The following is a 20,870-nucleotide window of genomic DNA, read 5'->3' as shown; positions in this document are numbered from 1 at the left end:
AATAGATCCACAATCTTTTATCTCCCTTTTAGCGAGGATATTTTCTCTACTAAACCACTTTATTTGGGAATATAGCCCTCGTGACCTAGGTATATTGCTAGAATCTATAATTTCTTCATAGCTTCTATTTGTAACAACTTTGGAAAGGTATAAATGATACTATTTAAATATAGAAGTTGTAATAATTATTTTTCTTTCAATAAAAACTTTCATTCTCTTAACTATGCTTATTTTCAAATCTAGGCATAGATGAAGAATGCAACACTTGAGTTGTAGCCCTTGTAGGACTTCCTCAAACATTGAGGGGGTGCTCCATGTACTATGAAAAAGTTCAACTCAATAGTAGCATTCAAAAAATTCTACCACTTGTTCCTTTCCAATAAGGACATTCACATAGTTGAATCTGTTTCTTATTCAACTCTATCCATGTAGAGAAAAGCTTCTAAGTAGGTACATGGTGATGTCAAGGCATCTATTATGCCTCCACTACCAAGCTAAGGACCATTTACACCTCAAGATAGTTAGGAAGTCCCTAATCCTCTTTTCAAAGAGTCATCCCTCTAAGTGATCCTTCCACCCTCTTAAATTCTTAATGTTGTAGCTTGTACTTAACAACAATAAATATATTTTGTGTTTAATTGAACTAAAATTTTAAATTTAATATATAATATTCACCAAAATGTTTCAAAAAAATTTAAATAAAAAAATTAACTCATTTGTCTTGAGGGTAATGTAATTAATATGAACGTGAAATCCTATGTTTTTGTGATAAATGTGAAGGCAATAACTCTTGTAGGTGTCGTCATCTTTTAAAATTGGAATGATTGGTGGTAGAAAGAAATAAGTATAAACATCACACTAATAAAACTAGCAGTTGCAAGGAGGAGTACCTCCAACAGAAGGCCGATAGGTGGGGTTGTAAAAGGATTATAGAGAAAGAATGAAATTAAGGAAAGTATGGTGGCTTTATAGTAGCATCATAGAGAAAGAGAGCAAGTAAAGGAAAATATCCAACGAATGAAATGGATATAAATGACATTGTTTATATATTTGTAATTTTGTAACTATACATAACCCAACCAAAGTTCTTAGTTCTTCCCAAAATCTAAAGTTAACCACCCACCAACCGCCATGTTGCTGAAGGCAACATGATGTACAATATGAATTAACAAAATAAAGTAGTTAGTACAATTTTTATTTTATTTCAGGCTATATAAAACACAACCAATTTAATGTGTTGGTCCCTACAAAATCTAAGCGTGCCACTCTCCAACCCCCATGCCAACATGTATACAACCATTTCATGTAATTCTTGTGAAGTATAGAATTGATGTAAGTATTGAGTAGTTGCTGATGTTGTATAGTTCTTTATGACTTTGCTTGGTTCGTAGACTATTTTTAAAGATGCCATTGCGTACCTGTGAGAAATAACATTGTATTAGAACATTGTAGATCTATTAAATAATCGAGAGTTGTAAAGTTTGGAGATGAAAAAGAATAGTAAATAAAAAAGAACAGTAAAGGAAGGTGGCTACAACTGTTGAAAGGATGTTGGTGTATATGTTTGGTCATTTTTTTTGGTGGGTGTGAAATATGCAAATAAGATGGACAGTAGAAAAACAAATTAGCATCGTTGAATGCAAAGCTCAAAGAGATTAAGTTACCCTTGTAGTATGTGTTGGTTAAAATAATGTCTTCTTTGATGTCCTGCAAGTAGAAGAACAAAAGAGAAGGATTAATTTGATATGAGATACAACACTTGTATGGAGTAAACATTAGGAGGATAAATAGGACCAACAAAAACAGTTGATCTGTGTGAACCTATTTTTTTTAGAATGTGATCAGTAGTGAGAAAGGCAAGGTCTTGCTGTGATGCAATCTTTTACATTTGTTGCCGACCCTGCAAGATTCAATAGTTAAAATGTGTTGCAATAAATGAAAGAAGATATATGCTATCAAAAAATGTACAGGTGATGTTGATGCAGTACCTGTGTTGGTTTTCTTTATAAGTAATTTGCTTTTGTGATATGAGAAAGCTTAAGAAAATAAACTTCTTCATTATTTCTTGAAATGGTTGATGGTCCACCTTGCAATTTTGAGTACCTCTGGTAAGTGAAAGGCAAATGAATTCAGAGGTGTTCAATTAAATTTACTTGAGACAGTGCTGTAAATGTAAGACCTTGTTTCTTTGTTTTGCCAATGTCAATTGTAGCAAAGTCTAGTGTTAAACCTTGTGATTTGTGAATAGTGATACCTCATTCCATTGTTAGTGGAATTTGTGTGCGGTTTCCTCTAGTAATCGGTGCAATGGGAACAAGTTTTGGATTTGCAGCATCCCATGGTGGCCTAGTGTAATGTTGGAAGAGTACTACAACATATTTAGGTAAATCTAGTGGTTTAGAACCTACATCGTAGATAATCATTTTGATTTGTCCCAAAGAACCATTTACAAGACCAACTTCTATCCATAAATTTGAAATGAGCATGACTTGTTGGTCTATAGAAAGAAGAATTTCAAATGAGAGCTTCTCATCTTGTTGAGTTTGTTTTTCTTTGTGATGAGCAATGATTTCTCTTGCATGAGCAATTGGTGTGTGTAATTGCTTTAATATTTTGATATTGTGTGAATTTGAAGTTGCATTGATTGCAAACAAATGTTTTTTTGGTCGAAGTGGTTGTTTTGATCAAGCGTTAAACCATGGGTTGAACGCATCTGTAGCCTTTCATAGTCTATTTGCAATGGTGTTGTGTTGCAGACATTAAGCAAAAGCTCTTAGAATTGTATCTGTGAGGGGGATGTACCTTCTTGTCGGAAAGAAACATCCAAGGTGACAACATCAATGAAGGAATGCCATAAAGCAAGTGTTGTTGAGTGGGATGCATACAATGGTTTATCCATAACTGGGGGTAGCTGTGCAAGATCACCAACTAAGACAATTGAGAGGCCTGCAAATGGTTTGTGTTGTCTAGTGGGAAATGCTTGTCACAATCTATTATCAAGCTTGATGAGTAATTGTGGGCCAAGGAAGCTCATTTCATCAATCAAAATGTACTTTAAATGTTTGCACTATTCTTGAAACATTAATAAGGAATGTCCTGTCAAAGGATGGTATTCTTGAATAGGTATGCGGAGGGCAACATGGATTGTGGTAGCTTGTATGTTATATGTGGATACACCTATTGGTGCAAGCACAAGAAGTGGGTATTTCTTTGGAACAAAATGGAAATTTAACTTTTTCCGTATACACTCAATAAGGAATGATTTCCCAGTGCCTGCTGTGCCTTGAATAATTAATCGTAATGGTGAGGTTTTTAGATTTTGAGCAGTGTGGGAGGTTATAATATCAAGAGAAATCTTTTGATTTGTTGCAAGCTCAAAATTTTTAGGGGTACTTGAGTGAAAGTTGGCAAGGGTGGCAACTGATTGGCTTTTTTCTACTGAAATGAATTGAGGGGCTATGGTATGGAGGAATTCATTAGGTATAGATTCACCCCAATTAAAGTGGAGTTCATAATCACGTCTGCCAAGCATTTGAAGAGTATCAACATCAAAGTTTTTCAAAGCTCCCATTTGTGACAAGAACTCCCATTCGTAATGTTCTTGGTCAGTTGCTAGTGGAATATCTTGTAAGTGCAAGTCTTCATTATTTTCAGTAGTGGATAGTTCCCTAGTTTCATTAACATGCCATCGGGTGTAATGAGTGCTTTGAAGTTGTTTCCAATTTAGTATAACTTCCTCACTTGATGTACCTATGTGTAGAGGAATGTTGTGGAAAGGCTTGTACAAAAGTAATTCACTCCAATAGAAAGACTCAAAATTACTGTCATCTTCTGTAGGTAAGTCTTTGAACTGGGGGAAGACATTTACAATTGTTGTGATTTTTCTCTTCTGCCATTTACTTATTTTCCACTGTTGGTTGTATGTATAATGTTGTACCGAATGAAACAAAGTTAGGTTTGATAACTCGGATGGTCTTTTCATGTAATTGGAAATGAAAGAAATGCATGGCTGTGAAGCTTCATCACAGTTTATTATATGCTGGAAGATTTTTTTGCCAATATTTAAGGTCACAAATTGACGTGTGTAGGAGATTAAGGGGAGTTTCAGCTGCATATGGCAAGTTTCCTGAGCACTAATGTCCCTATCAGCAATAATCCCCATCATAAATTGCTGATATGCTAAGAGAACTGTATCTTTTGTATTTGTTGATGCCACAATTCATTTTAACATTTCAGTATAGCTCTCTGATTTGCATTCTGTTTTTTATGCATATTTAGAAATATATCGAAGAACTGCCTTTTTGGAGCAGACAACATGACAATCAACATTAGCCCTCCATATGGCTAACATGGTCGGGTTGTGAATATTGAGGTAGTTATCATTCCTTGCTAGTTTATAGGATGAGATATTATTATGGTCTATTGTCAATGTTGATTCTGGTTGTTTAGTCCAAGGTGCTTTGTAACGACATTCAAGTGTTGTCTTGTTCTTTTTCAAGCAAGTCAACTTTGAACACTTTGTATGATGTTGAACGATATTCACCAATTCAGTGTAGTTTGTGCAAGGATCTGATCTAAAAATAGCATCTGTGTTTGACAGGCATGGATCTGAAATTGCAGGTGTATACTACCTATTTGATCGCTCTGCTTCAGTGCGCGGATTCCACACTGTGATGTATTGGTCAAAGAAGGTTTTAACTGATTGAATGCTTTCATGATCTGTCCAGTCAAGGTTGGCAATATTAGGTGCATAAGGCAACCATAAAAAGCCATGGATGTGTGCAGAACCTCGGTGTTGCCATTCATATCTGTACCAATGGTTGCTTATATGCAACAAGTTGACAATTACTTCATCACGAAAGATCTGAAATCTTAGATGTAAGTATAAAGCTGTTATATGTGAGTTATTTACTAAATTCTGAATAGATTGTTTTCTAGTGGGTTGTAAATTCTTTGAGGAAGTACTTGGAAACATTTTATGCAAGTCAAGCAATTTAGTATCAGCTAAGCTTAACGTAAAGAAAAGTGTTGGTGGTCTTAACTATTCTATCATTGTGGTAAGATCCCTTCGAGATTTTCTCCAAAATGAGCGTGTGCCACGCAAGGAGGCAACATATCGCATGATGTGGTTAGGCAATTCATTTGAAGGTGTGTTTTGTAAGTGCTCTTTCAGGGCATGGACATTGGCTAGAAGAGAATCTTCTACATTTGTTTTTATGAAAACAACAACTGATTGTTGAGATCGATGCCTCATCATAAGATTGTATATATAATATCTGAATCAGAAATGTTGGCCAAATCTTTGATCATAATATTTGATCAAGTGCAAAACATGTTCATGCAAATGTACATGTTTTGTTCTATCTTGAAGTGGTAAAGCCAATCTATTGGGAAATAAAGTTGGGAATTCCATTGGAAGTAGGCCTTCTATATTATATTCATTAATAGGTGATGAACTGATTTGTGGCTAGGGGACAACATTGTTGTTGGTACTATTTAGTGTAGGATTGTCCTAATTGCATCTAGTTCAGGCATTAAGGATGGAAGTCATGGAATAAATGAAGAACTATTTTCCTTGACTTCTTTGACCTGGTTCGTGGTGCCTACATTATCATTCTCTTGTATAGGTTGTTGTTGAGGAGTATCTACTGTATGTAAGAGTTATGCAATGCTAGTAGTAGATTTAGGCAATAGCTCTAGTGCGGCTACATCAATGACTACATCTTTATAATATTGGTCATTCTGTATTTTATAAGACAAAGCATTCATGACGTGATACCTATTAACGTAACAATCATAACTTAACCCTTCCAAATTAGTTCTACGGACAATAGGGATTTCTAAATCCTGAATTTTCCGTGGCAAGGCAATAGCAATTTCTAAAATATCTTGTGGGAAGTTAATTGTATGGCCTGAATATTTATATTTCCCTCCCCTTGCATGAGTAACTTGCAAAATAGGAGCAATCCTCACTATGAGAATTTCTTCTACTCGTGAAAGACACTTTAAAACATAAGGCTGCTCACTTGGGTCCATATTATTTGAAGAAGAGAAACGATGAATGCCTCTTTCAATAGAACATCTCATGCAAACAATTGCATTATCTGCATGTTTAGTAATCATGCCCACATAGCTTTCTCTACAAATAGAACATGCCTATGTGAGCTCCAACTTGTCAACTTTTTTTCAAAAGTTAGACAATGTGTGTTGGAATGTAGGAGTCTGCAAAATGAGCTCAGGAGCAGTACAATGTTGTTGGGGAACAGTATTTGGCTAAGAGTCATTGATTTGCATTTCTAATAGTGTGTGTATGTCACTATCACATCCTTGTTGTGCACGTCATTTCATTTGTCGTTTGTTGGAGATATTGACCCTATTCTTTGCATAGTAAGTTCTATTTGTTTGCTTCCTCCTAGATTTGCTAACATCACCTTGTTGTGTGGAAGGTTGTATAGATATCTAGTTGTTGTAAGAGAACAGAACTATGTTAGAATTCTAACAAATGAAGAGAGAAATTATTTAAGCATGTATGACAGCAAGGATTTATTTGCATTGTCTTCTATTAATGGAAGTGTAAGAAAATCAAGGTATATTCGTAGGCATCTAATATATATTTCTAAACTTACATATTTCTATATAGATCAATACGTGTGTACATATATGCACATGAAAATACATATATAGGTATACTCCGACATATACATATATATAAATACGTGTAAATCTATATAAATCTATATAGGAACAAATATATGTTTGTTTTGTAGATATTTTTAAGTAGAATACAAACTTTTTTGGGTTGTGCTGTCTTTTTTTTGTTCAAATCTTAGTGAAGTGGCGAATAGAAAGTCATGTGAACTGAGAACTGGTAAATTATAATCTCTGATCTTGTTGACTTTTGTTTCTGGTTGTCTTTTCCTTGATAATTGTATTTGGTCTGCAAGATCTCAGTTGATTAGTGGTTACTTTGGTGTGTGTAGACTTTACCTATGAGATCCTTTGCTGGAGTTATATATATATATATATATATATATATATATATATATATATATATATATATATATATATATATATATATATATATATATATATATATATATATATATATATATATATATATATATATATATATATATATATATATATATATATATATATATATATATATATATATATATATATATATATATATATATATATATATAAACACACACACACACACACACATACAAATGTATCTATATATATACATACATATATATAAATATCAATGACATATGTGTATATCTGTATAAATAGATATGCACATATATAAATACATGTATATGTATGTAGAGGTCTATAACCATGTATAAATATTTATTTGGAGATATGTGTATATTTGGTTTCACGTTATTAGTATTTAGTTTGATGAGACTATGGTTCTGGTGCGAGAGCATTCGAGAAAGTGATTATGGTATGTATATATGGATAGGTATATATTTATATGGACATACAGATGTATGTATAAATATGCACATTTATATATACATTTGAGTGAAAATATGTGTATATCTATATAGATAGATGTGCACATATATAAATACTTGTATATGTTAATATAACTATATAATTTTGTATATGTATTTTCTTAGACATACATATATATTTATACATATCTATATATAAATGTACATGACTATGTTCATATACAAGTCTATATATACATATATACATATGTATATATATAAATAAATATGTATGTGTATATTAGTTTTTGATGTTTTCCATGTATATGTACAGTTAGTCCCTATATATGGAAGAAATATCAAGGAAATCAAATTTATTTTGCAAGGCAACTAACCAGTATAGATGAGTATGTAGTCAAACATATTGGTCAATACAATGACGAGTGCTTCAGGAAAAGATAAACACCTTGTATATTTAGAAGTACATACACATGTATTTATATATATGGAGAGATGCACATTCTTAGTGTACAATATGTAATTGGAAACATAAATATGCACATGGTTGTATGTATTTTAAAACATGTAAGGATAAATGCATATTCTAGATATTCTTATTGGAGACATTGATATAAAGAATATACTTATTTAATAAAGAAATGGAAGTATTTTTCTATTACAATATCTATGCATACATAAATGAAGTAATTTAAATTATAATATGATGTGAAAAACTAATAAGGACAATAGAAGGAAAGCATATGACAGAAGGAAAGTATTTGGAAACAAAAAAAATTAATTATTGAATGCATGCACGACAGGATGGCAATAACAACATGGAGGCTTCAGATTTGTTAGATAGAGTAAATTATACTGTGACAAGAGCAAGTACTAATAAATGTAATAAATATATATTTATATAGGTAGTTGACTAGTTACAGAAAGAAACCAGACATATATGCAAATACAATTATGGAAGTATATAAACAAACATGTCCCCAACGTAGGATTGAAAGGAAAAACAACAAGCTTATAAAAACATCCAAATGCACAGCTTACTATAGGATTGTACGTCTATAAAATATATAATTTTGGAAATGTAATAAGTTTTGTATGAAGTGGAATTAGTTCAATCAGGCAAGAGTTCTAGTACAGGGGTAAGGTTGAGCAAAGAGGCGAGCAATCTCTGCAATTAAAGCATCACACTCAGCTTTATAATCAACAACACAGATTTTGTTAATTGTAACCTTCATCTTAGGTTCAGAATTGTATGTGTCAGTAGAAACCAACGAAGTGAATGTGTACCGATGTGAAACAAGTGTATTAATGAGAGCACAAGGTGTTTGTGTTGTGGTGTTATCATTTTCCAGTATGTAAAGGTCTTTTGCAGATTTTTTGATCAAATCAGTTCCCACCTCATCAAAAGAAGTTTCCCAAACAGTTCCTATTGCATCTTGCAGTTTCATTGGTAAAAGGTAACTATAATTGTATTCTTCCATGCTTATTTGACATCTAGGACAAAACCATGAGTCGTCAACCTGCTAGGTGCATTTTTTCTTACAAGGTTTACCATTAACTTTTAGTGGACAAGCTGCGTAATAGAAATTTTTATCTGTTATGTTCACATATCTTAGAACAACAACTATTGTCATTTGAATTGTTTCTAGTTTGACACTCATGCATTCACGGATTGATGCAATAGTCATCTTAGTGTATTTTCCATCAATATGAGTAAATCCTGCAGAGAAATCATGATTATGGAATGGAAGACATCCTCTTAGCATGAGGGGTTCTACCTCTGGGAAAGCAGGATTAATATGTAATGTTGTTGCAGATGTCATATTGACAACTTTCCCATTAAATTACCCAACACGGGCATTACGTACAACAAGGACAAGTACAACATCAGGGGTTAACATATTTTTCAATTCATGGCCCCTTTGTTTTGATGTTGAACCCCATAGATTGACATCAATTGTTGAACCAAAGAGATCATTAATTTTAACAATGCGCTTCTTTGTTTCACTGCCATCCTTCTAGTGGATTGCTATGAGATCTCCAACATAGACAACAACACCAATGATGTCAACCAATGTATTATTAGTCAGTTGGACCACTTCGCTAGTTGGTGTGAAAGGGGAGCACATTTGAGCTGGATCATCATCATGGGTGCATCGTTTCAATATTGAAGCATCAGATAGGATGATTTCTAAATGGCTATTTAATTTATTGAATCTTGTGTTTGCCTCCTTAATGGACCCCTTAGAAATGACATAATGAGCACCTACCTCAACACGATCTGAATGTAGTTGGGCTATTTGGTCAAAACATGTAACCCTAACTTCACAGCCCTCAGTGTCTATAATATAAAAGCTGAAGACATGGCCATTTTTGGCAGCTGTACTATATGATCGTATTGATCATTTGTCAGTCACTTTTCCTTTGATTGTCCATTTGTTTTGGTAGGGATTTAAACTTCTGATAGGGATTATATTATCAGAGGCCGTACTTTGTGGGGATGGTAGTGCAGCATCAAACTGAAGGGAACATGTTATGCCCTGCATACCTAACCTCCATTAGTTTCCTTGTGTTACAAAATATGGGTCCCCTTACTTATGCTTTATGTTGCTTTGTTTCTTTTGTTTTTTTGCTTCTTTGACCTTTGAACCCCAGAGTTTTGGAGTCCCGAGGTCTCTTTCCTTTTGTTTCTTTGCTTTGTCCACCTTGGAACCCCAGAGTCCTGAGGTTGGTCTCTTTGTGCTTGTTAGTGCACCTACCTCGGAACTTTAGAACCCCACAGTCTCAAAATGGTGTATTGTCTTGTGTTTTGTGTTGTCCACCTCGAAACTCCAGAGTCCCGAGGTGTGTTTGGTGTTGTTTACCCCAGAATTCCGGAGTCCCGGAGTCCCGAGGTACATTGTGTTTTGTCAACCCCAGAACTTTGGAACTCTGGAGTCGCGAGGTTGATCCTTGTTTTCTTGCTCTCCCTCACCCCAGAAATTTGGAGTCCCGAGGTGAGGTGTTTTGTTATTTTCTTTTTGTTGTCGATCTAGAAACTTCAAAACTTTGGAGTCCTGAGGTCCTGTTTAAGGCGTTCGTACAGATGAGGTTCGAGGGGTATAAATATGAATAGTGAACTCTTTAAACCTCATTTTCCCATTCAACCTTGCCGAGCTCTTGTTTTCTTGCCTCCTTCTTCGTGCCTCCATCCTTCCAAGTTCCTTTCACGTTCTTGGGCGATTTTTCTTACCAGGTTTGTGATTTTTCTTGGCCTCCTCATCATTTGTAGTATAGATCTCCCTTTTGTCACAGTTTTTTTTTCTTGTTTTTGTTTTCCATGTTTTCTTTTTTCATGTGTGCCCTAGTTCCAACCCCGAAACCCTGGACCCCCGAAGTTCCGCATTACTTGATTTTCCCAACCGCGGAGTTCTGAGGTTATTGTTAAGCCTAACACTTGATGAACCCGGAACCCCGGAATTCCGAAGTTCCAGATTACCTTTGAAGAAGTAATACCCCCAACCTTGGAACCCTGGAGTTCCGAGGTCCATTCTTATGAGATCTTCTTTAAATCCTTTTGGGTATCTTCATATCTGGTCCGGAACCCTGGAGTCCCGAGATGAGCCTAAACTACCTACCCCGGAACCCCGGAGTTCTAGAATTTTTTAAGCTTGCCTATCTTGGAACCCCACAACCTCGGAGTTCCGAGGTCCTTGTTTTTAAAAGAGAACTACCCATCTCGAAACCCCAGAGTCCCAAGGTAAATGAAGTTTTTATGACTTGTATAAGGTATTGACATTTGTTTCCTTCTTGCAGATTCAAGCAACTACATGGACCCAACTTCCAGTAAGAGAGGCAAGGATATTGATCAACTTCCGACAACCATGAAGTACCACTACCAAGGAAGGTTTACGCTTCAAAGTTGGATGATCAAATTAAATGGGTTACTGATACTGAGATCGGACACATCGAAATTGAAGACATCAAAACCCAGTTGGACAAGCCAAGGTTGGAAGCCCCACAAAGGAGAATAAAGAGATCAAGGGCTACCATCTTCCCACAGTCGATGCAGGCTCCCGAGTTTATAATGACAATTGCCCAATTTTATAACCCAGACACTAGGAAATGCACAGACGCACATGGTAAAATAATGATAGATTTGTCCCCTGATATGCTAGGATTTGTGTTCAGAAACCCAACCAAAGATGATATATTCCTCTCAACTGAAGAGGAAGCCTTGAAGGTATGGAACGATAATGTGACCTCAAACAAGAGGCATATGAATGAAACTTGGTTGGAGGAGGAGAGGAAAATAGGTCTAAAGGCCACAAAGATACTGAGAGACGACTTTAAGGAGCCTCAGAGATACCTGATCACCATGGTAAGCAAGGCCTTTGGCAAGCCCGACTGCAAACACTTTCACCCATGGATGTTCCAATTCATGACAACTATCCTAGTAGGAAAGCAATGTTTTGACTGGCCTCAGATCCTTTTGGACAACACATGCAAATAGATGAAATAGGTCCACCAGAACAAGAAATTCTTCTTTACCTCTTATGTCATCTGGGTGGCCGCAAGAGTTGGAAAATTTCCAGGCCTATAGGTTGAAGGTCAACTAGGGGATGAAGAAGGTCAGAAAAAGGTATGGGAATATTATTCCCAACTCCCCCTCATCAATGCAAAGGCGCATTTTAGAAGGATCCATGATGCCTTCATTTTTCCTATAATTATTAAATTGACAGGAGATACAGGATACAAGATTAGCCCGAAAGCCATGACTATCATCCAAGAGTGGGCATGTTGGTTTATCCAAAATCTATGCTCTACCTACATAAGGGTCAGTGGATTCACAAGAAACCCAATGCTGCTCCCAAGGTACTGTAATGACTAGATCATTTTATTAGAATATGTTAGGCAACTACTAGGACTCCAATCCCTCCTGTCATCTAAGCACAAAACAAGGATTGATTTTTTAGTATCTATTGTGTATTTCTCTTGCTCAAAGATACAGGTGGTAAAGTTGGTGGAGCCAGAGCTCCAAGATTTGAATCTTAAAGAATTTGATTATACTAGGGAATTCTATGATCCCTATGGGAAGCTCAAGAAAACTATGCCTAATGCATACGAGGGGCATCAACCTAGACTGGAGGATTTTTGGGCCAACCTCTAGGACAGTTTTGAAGTGAGAGAGAAAAACTACAATAGATTGTTGGTACCCCAAATAAGGGATTTTGAAATTGAAACCAATCTCCCTTAAGACCAGAGGGATGATGGAGACTTCCTTGATGTTGCATACAAAGAGTAAGAAATTGATAAAAGGCCCCTCTCCCTAATAAGGTGGTCTGCAAATGAGGATGCGAATATAGAAAAGATCTCCCAAGCAGTCATCAATAGGAATAAACAATGGCTAAGTCAAAGGGTTAGACCGAGTGCCTCAAAAGGGAAGCAAAAAGAGTCTACCTCAGGGGTACCCTAGTCAAGGGGTTATAAGGAGTATGCTCGGAAAAAAAGATCGAGCTCAAGAAAGAATACATTTATTGACCCCGATGAAGAAGTGGGGCCCCAAGATAGCACCGAGGACCTAATGAGAAAACTTTAGGGAAAAGATGAGGGAGTCTGAGTTATTGAAGAAGGCTGCAGACCTAGGGGTAACAGATGGATTAGGAGTGGTGCCACTCGCTGAAGTCCTTCCACTAAGGACAACTATAGGGAATACTGTAGGAGAAGGTGCTCAAGAGAAAGAAGGAATAAAAATAGATGAATATGTGCCCACTCAACCTCCTCCAACAGCTGCAACACAAGTTCTAGTTACCAACACCCCCATACCACCATCAGTTGATACAACCATAGGGCAGCCTGAGATACAGGGATTCAGGTCTAGCACTGAGGAGCTAATCATCAGGAATGTTGAATCAGACTTGGATTAGGAAGAGGAACAACCCAAAGAACAACAGTCACTGGGAGGGGAGAAAGAATGAGATGAGGCAAAAGAGCTGCTAAATGAAAGATTAGTCTTAACCCCTCAGGATCAAGAAGACCTCTTTAAGGACATAGCAATCAGGAAAGGTGGGACAAAAGAAGATGAGGAAGAGAAAATGTTCATCAAAGAGGTTAGTGATAAGTTGGGAGAGTTGCACAAGCAACAACAAATAAATATTTCTCTCCAAACTAGTCTGGCACGCCAAGTTTCTTCACCTCAAAATCCTAAACAAATAGGTGTGGAAGAGAGGGATGAAGCAGAGGAACATGCAGATGTTCATATTGTAACTACTAAGATAGTGTCACATCAAGGTGACAAAGATAAAGATATACCACAGTGGCTTGAATTTACTTTTGAGAAGAAGAAGAAGAGAAAGGTAGAGCTGCCTAAGGTGACATTGCAACAAGTAATCATGGAGGAGCCCCAAAAGGTCAAGAAACCAAATATTGTACATCATTTGTCAAGAATAGGTTCCGGTAAAGTGGTTGCAGATATGGCGGTTCCACTCTAGACCGAAGGTCAAGCTTCCCCCAAATACCAAATATCCCAAGTAAATTTGGGTAAGCAAACAAAGTGGGGAGAGTTGGACACTCTAGATCTAGCCACCAATGTTGTTAGGGGGCGCATGGAGAAGGAACATACCTCCAACATAGAACTTAAAGCATAGCTGGGGCAATATAAGAAGTTGCTAGTAGAGATGAGTAAACCTCTAGAATCTTGTAGGATTGACAACCTACCTTCAACCTCATCACTGCCAGAGGAAGAAGTAAAAGCATTAATGGAGGTAAGACGGGTGGCCGCTGCAGCTAAATCATGGGCTCAAATAAATGCTGCCAAGATTAGATTATTTTTGCAAAATACCATGAGGGTATACTGTGAGGCAGTACAGGAAGGTGGGACATTAGCTTCTTGTTTTGCACAATGGGAATGGAAACTAAATATTTCTAATAAATAGTTCTGAATTTTGAATAAAGTTTTGCATTTAGGAGAAGAGGTAATAATGGAGGAGGATCTCTTGGGAGGAGACAGTTGTAAGAACTTGCAATATTACACATACATTTTGGAACTAAAGATTGAAATGCTTCAGCAGTATGTGAAGGATGTGGCAGAGATCCGAGTTCCTCTCCTTAGGGAAATTTTGAAATATGAGAATTTTATAAAACATTTTCTCGAAGCTTTTGGGATAGGGATAACCAGTACATAGGTCATGGAGGAAGAACAAGTATTGAATCAGTGGGACGCATATGAGGCCCAACATTTAGGACCTCCAATTCAGTTTGATGTCACACTGATGGACATGTACACATACTTGATTACCCAATGTCAAGAAGTGATAGAAACGATAGGGGGGTTAGAGAAAGGAAAGAAGCATGCAGAGGAAGTTTTGAAGAAGTACAAATTTAGAATTAAACATGTAGCTGACCCTCTTGTTCAAGCAGTTGCATGCATTATTAATAATTATAAATCTTATATTAAGAAGTGAAAGATAAACACATAGCTGCTAAAGATAGCAGAACTTCTTGCATGACTCCCAATTTTGTATTTCAACTATAGCTCCAACTCACATTCCAGTTTTGAGCAAAATTTTGCATGACTACAAAAGCTAGACTCGCACAACATGGTCTTCGTAGTGTTCATGAAACCTCCATTTCCTCGCAGTTAACTGGAGTATAAAGGCAGAAACTTGCAAGTTAACTACGACTCCTAGTTTTGATTTCTTAATTTAGGTTAGATTTATTTCCTAGATAGTAGGGTAGAAAACCCTATAAATTGAGAATTTGGATTCATTTGTAAGGGTCCCAAATTGATGATTTGTGGACAACTTAGAGATTTTAGATTATTTTGCAGATTGTTATGAATTTGAGTTACTTTTGTTACACATTCTTTGAAATTAATACAAGAAGCAACTTGTAGATTGCCTGATCTATGTCTATATTCTACAAAATTGTTCTGTGTAATCTGGTCTGTTATTTGGAATTAGCAACGTGGTTTGATCTTCTGTTTATTGCTTTATGAATAATATTGCACACGTAAGTGGTGTATGAGAATTATTGTGGTAGGCGATATTATTGATGATTTTATTTCCATAAGTCTATGAAGTTGATGATTTTACAGGTTTACTGGAGGTCCGTTGTTGAATGCTAATTTGAATAATATTTGATAATTTGTTGGATTGCAAGGAACTAACCAAGTAGTTTGTTAAGTTGTTATTGAATTGATTTCATTGTTGTTTTCTTGTTCCCTTTACTCTTCGTAGTTTATTTTCCAGAGAATCTTAAATCATAAAATAAAAAAAGGAGGAAGTTAAGCCATTAATGATCAACGAGATTTAGTTTCAACTAGCAGGCCCCTTAACAGGTACAACCACATCAACCATTGGGCTTCCCATAACCGTCGTGACCCAACTATAGAGACATTGGAATAGTGAGTTTTCCTAAACTTATTTCTTTTCAGGAGAGGTGGTGAGTGGTCATATTGGCTACCTGACTGTTGGCAGGTGTGTCAAAATAGTCGTCAACAGAAACTGGTGCTAGAAGGAGGGCTTATACTAGTCCTCTTGTTGGTTAACCACATATATGGTACTTCCAGGAGATGAACTGCTGCCCTTTACACAACCTAACCTCAACTACAAGCAAGATGACATTCTAACCCAGCTATACGATCTTTCTTGGGACAGTACAAGAGATTATAATGATTGATTACAAGCACGACAAGTCTTGGATGATGAAAGACAAAAGGCTATACATATAGAAGTAGAGGCACAAAGACAACTTCTCCCACAGGAAAATCCATAGGAAAACCCACAGGAAAACCCATAGGAAAATCCACAACCACGTCCACAACTAGAAAATTGAGGTATTAAGTTGGATCATATATCATCTTTCTCTCCCGAGAGATTCCATAGAGCCCTTAGGAGTAGTTTTTCACAATCCAACTTAGTAGAGTTAGGACCTGCCACTAGGGGAAAGAGGAACAAATCTAAGAGACAACCCTCAACAACCTCACCAATGCAGTCATCCATACTCAACATAGAAGATCAACTGATTCCTAGTCCTCAACACATTGCTGCACCTTTTGTGACTCAACATCCACTGTCACCACCTTCAATGGACTATTTTAACAAAGACCACACACCACTAGGAACTATACCAAGGGGTAAGCATGACCTACCCAGAAACCCAGAGAAATTTTGTAGCAAATTCTATTATTTGGGGAGACAGATGGCTGATGAGCATATTGAAGCATTCAAAGATGTAGTCATTCATAACAATATTGAACACCAAGATGTAGTATGTAGACTCTTCCCATATTCACTTGGGGATAATGAATATAATTGGTATTTAACCCTATCGACAAATTCCATCACTGGCTGGGATGTCTTGGAGAAAGCTTTCATTGATCAATTCCGAGTATACGTAGATCCCGAAATACTATACCATCAGTTTGCCTCTCTTAAGAAGTCACCTAATGAGCCTTTAACAACTTTTAATACTAGCTTTCAAAGGGAATTCAATAGGTTACAAGCTCCTTACCAAGTAGCACCCAAACTAGTAATTGACTCGTATCTAAGAGCTATTGACCCTTGGATGCCTATGTTTATCAAGAAAAGTGTTCCCCAAGATCAAAGGACACTTTGGCAAAAGCCTTTGCATTGGAAATCAACATGAATCATGAGTTGAACCAAACACCAGGAGGGATCAGATAAAATTTACCCGTAGGGGTAAATCAAGGGAACTACAACCAACTCCATGGTGTACCCTTACCTCTACCTATAGGAGCCCCAATAATAAACCCAGTGCCAATCTATGCATCCCAACCCCAGGCTAATCAACAATTTGTTGTCCAATCTTTGGCTTGGAAAAACAATACCAACATTGCTCCTACTCAAATGAAATATGTTGGTCAAGTGCAAGGGGGAAATCAATAGTTTAGTAATACTCACACAACAAGCCAACCTCCAACTACGACGCCTGAGAGTCAAGGATCTCATATATCCGCCGAAGTAGAAGCATTAAAGAAAATGATCTCACAAGTTACTTCAGACTTGAGCCAGCTGAAGATGAATTCTCTAAGAGGGTATAACCAATCTCAACCATATAATAAATAGTGAAACTACAACAACCAGAACCAAAACCAAAGGTATAACAACAAACCTTACAATAAGCAATGGAACATGGGTCCAAACAATGGTGGGGTGAACCATGATCATCCTGACGCATGAGATAACCCAAATAACACACAAAGAGTTAACATTGCTGATATGAATTTAATGAATAATTGGTGTAGGTTGCATGATACAACTGCACATTCTGAGGTTAATTGTGCCCAGTTCAAAAAGATCAGAATGATTGCTCAAGCTGATTCTCAACCAAAATATTTCTCTAATGATGAACCCGATAAAGTTAATACTGCAATGTTGGTTGACACGTTCCTGTGCAAAGAATTTCAAGTTGAAGATGAAGGTGAACCATGTGTCTATGATGCTCAGGCCTTTTAGACCAGAAACAAATACAATCTTAGGAGTCAAGTCAAGGCTCCATTAACAGAGCCACCTCCCCCGAAGGGTGGATTTCTACCTCCCAATAAGAATGCAAGCAACAATCCTCACCCTCCTTAGGCCTTTCAAGGAGCATGCCCTAGACAAGCTCAAGGGCAAGAATATGTTTTGAAAGGATCATTTGATGTTACTAAGGAGATGGAGAGGATTACCACCACTATGTCCCTAATGGAAGTACTAAGATATTGCCCTGAACAAAAGAAGGCTCTACTTAGGAAGTTGAAACTATTAGAGTCACAGAGAAACGAGGTTAAGATGGTTGACTTGAATGAATTCAAAACCAACATCAGTAGTGATGCAATTGAGAACCCACCATTTTTACTGAGTTTGAGGATATGTGGAAAGAATCTACACAACTGTTTGGTAGATTCAGGTGCTTTAGGAAACGCAATGCCCTACTCTATATGTCAGAAGCTCGGTCTCAACCTAGTTTGTGCAAACAGTAAGGTGGTATAACTAGACAAGACTGAGATTAATGTAATTAGATAATTAAAATATGTATACATCCAATTGTGTGTTGATCGCCGCATATCTCATTACATCGACATTCAAGTGGTGGATATTCTAAAGGTATATAGGATGCTCCTTAGTAGGGATTGGTCAAAAACCTTGGGAGGATATTTCTCAACCTGTGTTTACATACTTATGGCTTCCATGGAAGGGGGTGAGTAACCAGATCCAAATTGATAGTGAACCCAAGTTGAAGAAGTTAGTCATGGATTATGGGGCTCCCAATGAGGTGGCATATGCTAAAGTGAGTCCAGGAGTCTATAGAGTCAATGAAATCCTCACTTTTTTGGCACCAACTCTTCCCCAGTTACGTCAAGACGATGTGACTGCATATAGAGGGCGGGTTAGAGATTTCGCTACAACAGTAAAATAAGGAATGTGTTTGCTGGGAGATACTATGAAAATACACGATTTATTGCTTCCAAAATGGTGTCGGATACTTCACGAGGAGAACTCAAAAATGTCATGTATCCCATGTCAGAACGAGATTAAAATGTCGATGAGCCCCATCCCATGTGAAGACATTGATCATATCTTCAACATGGAAGAAATTCAAATTCCACGTTGCGAGGGAGTGGTACCCCAAACAATGGATCTTATAAGTAAAACTTCCCAACTGAGTGAATGCAACAAGGAGATCTTCATGGTTGAGATTGCCAAACAAGAGAATACGGATATATCCCACCTAAGTAGGAGAATGAAGAAACCCAATCTCAAGCGCAACCTCAAGCGGAACAGACTATTCCTAACACCATTGAATTACTCTTACAATTGGTAATTGAACAACCTCAGGTGTCGCAAGACCTTAAACTTGAGAGACAACAATCACCTCCAGAAGCTAATTTGATCACTGACCCTAAGGTGAAGAATGTAAAGAAACCGAAAGATGAAATATGGTTTCTAAAGTTTGACAGGTCAAGATCTAAGTAAGGCAATGGAGCAGGCATAGAATTAACAAGCCCAAAAGGGAAAACCTTTTTAGGAACTAATAATATGATAGAGTATGAGGCCCTAATTAGAGGACTACTCTTTGCTCATAGTTAGGGAGCTAAATGCTTGAAAGTGCAGGGAGATTCTGAGCTGGTGGTCAAACAAGTGCGAAGCCAATATGCATGTCACGATAAAAGGTTAGAAACATATAGGAATAGAGTATGGGGTTTGATTGAGGATTTTGATTCTTTCAATATTCAGCTCGTACCCAGGAAAGTAAATGGAATATCGGATGCACTAGTCGTAGCAGCAAGCACATTAGAACCAGTGAGTCAATCCCCTTTGAAGAAGTTTTCTGTATATTTGGTCTCCACGCCTGCGGTGCCTGATAATATCAAATACTTTCAAGTTTTCTAGGATGATACCCACATTCTAGCCTTTCTTGCCAATATAGGGGCTTTTGAAGAAAAAATCATTAATGAGAAGGATAGATCAAATGATCTTGATGACATGGATGATGATGAAATTATAGATTTACCAACTAACGTTATTCCTAAAGGTATGGTCACCTTAGAGAGGCTTTTTGACTCTAATCCCAGAGTAAAGGAGAGATAAACAATGAATTCAGATGCTGGGAAATACGAACCACATAATATTGGTCCAGAAGGTCAAGAGAAGATTGTCTATAGTGGGAAGATTTGCACTCAAAATGAAAGAGAAAATTTTACAAATCTTGAAAGAGCATTGATGTAATAGCATGGGGTACGAAGATTTAAAAACTTTCAATACATCGATCATCACCCATGTTAACCCCTTGAAACCTAACGTGAAGCCATCCAGAAAGAAGAAACAACCAGTTAATTCACTGATAGAACCCTTGATTTTCAAGGAAGTACAAAAGTTTCTCTCTGATAAGATTATTTTTCCTGGTATGTCATTCTACTTGGGTCGCCAATTTGGTACTGATAAGGAAAAAGAATGGGGAAATACGACTTTATGTGGACTTTCACAACTTCAATAAGGCATCTAAAAAAGATAATTACCCGCTTCCTTCTTTGGATGAGGTACTACAAATAGTCAATGGTTCACAAATGATGTCGGTTTTAGGTGGTTATTCTAGATATAACCAGGTTTTGGTGAACTATGAAGATCGTATGAAAACAATGTTTACGACGAAGTGGGGAACATATGTGTTTCGAAGGATGCCATTTGGGTTAATTAATATTGGGGCGACATTCCAAAGAGCAATGGATATGACCTTCAAAGATCTGATTGGCAAATGTATTATTATATATATGGATGACTTGACTATATTCTCCAAGGTCAGGGAAGATCACCTGGACCACCTCCGAAAAGTACTGGAAAGGTGTCAAAATATGGGATTTCCCTTAACCCCAAGAAATGTGTATTTGGAGTGGCTGAAGGAAAGCTCCTTGGCCATGTAATC

The sequence above is a fragment of the Cryptomeria japonica genome, chromosome 3, assembly GCF_030272615.1.
Source record: "Cryptomeria japonica chromosome 3, Sugi_1.0, whole genome shotgun sequence".
Taxonomy (NCBI): Eukaryota; Viridiplantae; Streptophyta; class Pinopsida; order Cupressales; family Cupressaceae; genus Cryptomeria; species Cryptomeria japonica.
This window is presented reverse-complemented; position numbering follows the sequence as displayed.